This window comes from Perca flavescens, chromosome 20, assembly GCF_004354835.1.
Source record: "Perca flavescens isolate YP-PL-M2 chromosome 20, PFLA_1.0, whole genome shotgun sequence".
Classification (NCBI taxonomy): domain Eukaryota; kingdom Metazoa; phylum Chordata; class Actinopteri; order Perciformes; family Percidae; genus Perca; species Perca flavescens.
The window spans coordinates 1,389,347-1,394,346 of NC_041350.1; positions in this window are offsets into that span (position 1 = coordinate 1,389,347).

Sequence of the window (5,000 nt, forward strand, 5' to 3'; positions counted from 1 at the left end):
TGTGTGTGTGTGTGTGGAGAGACGATTCACTGCGCATGATCGCCCCCTGGTGGTGTGACATCAGAGCTCAGGTAAAAGTACAAATCTGAGGTACTTGTACTTTACTTTATGGCTGCAACCACCTTAGACTTAGACTTCTCTTTATTGATCCCTATTGATCCCAAGGAAATTAGATTTCCAGCAGCAGATTTCAGCATCTTACAAAAACACTCTTTAAATAGAAAAAAAAAGATAGAAACAATACAGTATAAGAATAACAATAAACTTTTAGCTAAATATTTTTTACAAAAATAAACAAACAGTAAAACAACAATGAATTACAGATAAATAAAGATAGATATAATACTGATTATTTCCTGGATGAATGGATGAGTTGTTGGATCAGTGTTTCTCAAAGATGACGTCATCAAGAGTATTATGTAGAGGGCTCGAGCCATGGATGGATAGAGAGAGAGAGAGAGGAGAGAGAGAGAGAGAGAGAGAGAGAGAGAGAGAGAGAGAGAGAGAGAGAGAGAGAGAGAGAGACAGAGAGATTTGTAATTTGTACATCAAGAAACCAAGGCTAGCCTGTGCTAACTCAACATAGCGTGCTAGGTAGCAGCAGAGCAGCAGCAGATCGTCAGTTAGGAACTGCAACAATGTTGCGATCTCCCGGGAGACAGCCCAGCCTCCTTGTGATTGGCTACCCAAAAGAAATCAAAAGTACACAGGCCAAGAAAGCCTACAAACACAAAAAGCTCAGAGAAAACCCAGAGGCTCTGACTGCAGACATATGTCCCACAGGAGGAATCAGTAACCTACTACTGTACACAGACAGTACTGATGCGTGGCATAAAGCTATCTGTGCCCACTATGACCATCACAAGAAGAGAGGCATATGCAGTGGGAGACAGATAGTCATCGAAGATGAAGACAAGGACAGCCCACCTCTCACTGTCAATGTCTACCACAATGGGACCATCATGTTCCAAGGCAATGAGGCCAGTTTCAGCTCTGTCCAAGAGGACTTCAACACCATCAGAGCTCTGGCAGAGACTGAGAAACAGAGACAGGAGAACATCAGCAGTGAGGAGAAGAGCACCATCAACCCCACAGAGCCTCCACCAGGGGAAGAGCTGGAAGAGGATCAGCCTTTAGGAGACCATTCAGGGCACATCAGTCAACTGGAGAGCACAGTGGCCCAGATGAGGGAGAGTCTGTCCCTGCAAGAAGTAGAGCTGGTGGAACTGAAGGAGCTATTGCTTTCACAACAGACCACTGAATCCACACAGCAGCTAAGGGACCAGATCAGCCAGGTGAGGAACGAGATGAAGGCCTCCATACAGGAGCTAAGAGGAGAGGTCCAGGAGATACAGCAGGACAGAGAAGCTCTGAGAACAGATCTCACTGCTGTAAGACAGGAGCTGAACCGGAGAGAGCAAACCATCCTCAGCCTCAAGGAGCAGCTCCACAGTCTGAGAGCCTGCCAACACCAACCACAGCCCTCCATCACCATCAACAGCCCCCCTCAACCTGAACCACAGCCCTCCACCTCCACCCTGACTAACACCAGACCATCACAACAACCTGTAGTAATGCCCACCCCCTCCCCCACTGACCCCCATAGAGAGGCCACTACCAACAATCCCAAAACATCTGGAGAGCAAAAGAAAACCAACGATGCTGAGATTATTATCCTTATTGATTCTAATGGCAAATTTCTGAATGAGGACCAGCTTTTTCCCGGACAAAAAGTCACCAAAATTCGATGCCCCAGGACTGACAATGCCCTCCAGCTGCTCACTGAGCCCACCCTGGGTCAGCCTACTCACATCATCATCCACACTGGTACCAATGACCTGAGACTACAGCAGGAGAGGCTAGCAGAGTCTGTGAAGAGAGTAGCACAGAAGGCTACACAGACCTTCCCCTCATCAAAAATTATAATCTCTACCATCCTCCCACGAAAAGACTTCCATCCTGACACCATCCACCGGATAAATGCTGAGATCTCCCGTGGATGTGCCCTCATGCCAAATGTCCACCTGGCCCACCACCCTACCCTCAACATCCACAGCCTTTATGACATTGTCCACCTCCGCAAAGATACCATCAGCACCTTTGCAAAGAAATTAAAAGATGTGGCTTTAGGACGCAACCAAGGAAGCCCCCCCAGCACCAACAGACGGAGCAGCTTCCACCCATCCGGCCTGATGAGGTCACCACCTCACAGACCCAGCCCCCATCACCCTGCACCACCTCACAGACCCAGCCCCCACCCTGCACCACCTCACAGACCCAGCCCCCATCACCCTGCACCACCTCACAGACCCAGCCCCCATCACCCTGCACCACCTCACAGACCCAGCCCCCATCACCCTGCACCACCTCACAGACCCAGCCCCATCACCCTGCACCACCTCACAGACCCAGCCCCCATCACCCTGAACCACCTCACAGACCCAGCCCCCACCACCCTGCACCACCTCACAGACCCAGCCCCCATCACCCTGCACCACCTCCCAGACCCAGCCCCCACCACCCTGCACCACCTCACAGACCCAGCCCCCATCACCCTGCACCACCTCACAGACCCAGCACACACCCTGCCAGCCCCCATCACCCTCCACCTTCTTATGGACAAGGCAGCCACCCTAACCCTAACCCCAGGACCAGCCCCGCCCTGCCCTTATTCCCCAGGCCCCCCCCCCTGGACCCCCCCCTGCTGGCCCGGCCCAACACCACGCTCCGCACCCGGGACAGAGGAGCTACGCTGAGACACTCGCACCAACCAGTGCTGGCAGCCCTGCAGACCTGGGGGAGATCAGACACCTGCTCAGTCTCATATGCTCCAGGCTGATCAGCTAAGTGGGACTCTAAGGTGTCATATTAACCTCTACTCTTTTAGAAGAATAACGTGTTTTTGTAACAGTCTCAAGTTTTATAAGTTTAACTACTATCCACTTTAATTAGGGCTGTTTTTATCTTGATCTTAATCTATTCAATTCAGGTCTTACATTATAAGGCTATTATTACCAGATTTATTTTATTTTTCATATTTATTTTAACTAATTTATTCATATTTACTCTTTAGCTTCCAGTGCAAAATGAGTTAGCCTTTTTCTTATTGGTCATTACTTATCTGGCAACACAATAATTCATAATTTGTTTCGGTCTCTCAAATAAACTAAACCCTTTGTCTAACCCTGTAACTCATCTGTAAATAGCTAAACGGAAGATACCATTTAGAAAATGTATTACTACTTTAATCAAGGACAGCCCTACCTCTCATTTATTACTCATTTATTACTCATTACTGTAGGTTTATCTCTTTTTAAAACTGTATTTGCATTTGTATTTGCTAACAATGAAGCCATTTACTGTCTCCATGTGGAATATTCAGGGCCTTAACTCTTCATTGTTTGGATGTAAAAGTGAAACCCCTGAATTCAAAGACAACACCAAAGACACAGACATCATCATCCTCCAAGAGACCTGGTGTAGACCCGGCTCTGTCACTCACTGCCCCCCAAACTACAGAGAAATCCTGCTGTCATCAGTCAAACTCCCTACTGTTAAAAGAGGGAGGGACTCAGGAGGGATTATTATCTGGTACAAAGATGAAATATCTAAGTACATCACCCTTATAAAATATGAACGCTCACACATTTGGCTTAAAATAAAACAAGGCATCACTAACCGTCCAACAGACATATATCTGTGTGCTGTATACATTCCCCCCAGTGACTCCCCATACTATGATGAAGACATCTTCCCCCTTCTCCATGAGCAGATCTGCAGCTTCCAGGCCCAGGGAAGTGTGCTAATCTGTGGAGACCTGAACGCACGTACTGGCTCCCTCCCTGACTACAGCACAGAGCTAGGTAACAGTCATATATTCGGACACAACTATCCACAAAACAGAACCAACCTTCCTCGTTCCAACTGTGACACCCAGACCAATAAGAACGGCAGAGAGCTACTGCAGCTCTGCGAAGCCTGGCCTGGGTCTGTACATCGTCAACGGCAGGTTACGAGGAGACTCTTTAGGTAGAAATACGTTTTGCTCACCTCTCGGCAACAGCACCGTTGACTACATGGTAACAGATTTAGACCCTTTCTCTCTCAGTGCATTCACAGTTAAACCATTGACTCCTCTGTCTGACCACAGCCAAATTACTGTGTTTCTCAGAAGGTCAGTGACCAACAACAGCACCCCCCCACAGCCCAGTAAGCTGTTTAACATCAGGAGATCATACAGATGGGCCGAAAACAGCACAGAAGAGTTCCAGAGAGCAATCAGCTCACCCGAAATTCAAACACTATTAGATACCTTTCTGGACACCACATATGTACACAGTCAAGAAGGCATAAATAATGCAGTTAGACATGTCAATCAAATCATCATGCAAACTGCTAAAAAATCACAATTGAAATTATCCAAAAATAAGCCTAAGAATCCCAAAGATGATAATTGGTTTGACAAAGAGTGTAAAGAAATTAGACAAAATGTTAGGAGATTATCTAACCAAAAACACAGAGATCCAGGAAATGTAGACTTACGCCTTCTTTACTGTGCCACACTTAAACACTACAAACGTACACTCAGAATCAAAAAAGCTCAACACACACACAAACAACTGGCACTAATCGAGGAGTCCATAAACACAAATCAATTCTGGGAAAAATGGAAGAATCTTAAAAAATCCAAACCTGTAGAATTGGCGATACAGAATGGAGACATATGGGTTTGCCATTTTGAAACGCTCTATGAGATATTACCAAGGAACCCAGACCCAAATCAAAACCAAATTATAACCAAACTGAATGAACTAGAATTGGCTGTTAAAGAAAACCAGAATCCTCTCGACTCCCCCATTACTGAACAGGAACTAAGAGACAAACTCCGGGCACTAAAACCCCAAAAAGCCAGCGGGCTCGATGGCATCATGAACGAGATGCTGAAATACACCAGCCCACAATTCCAATTGGCCATTCTGAAACTCTTTAATTTGATCCTG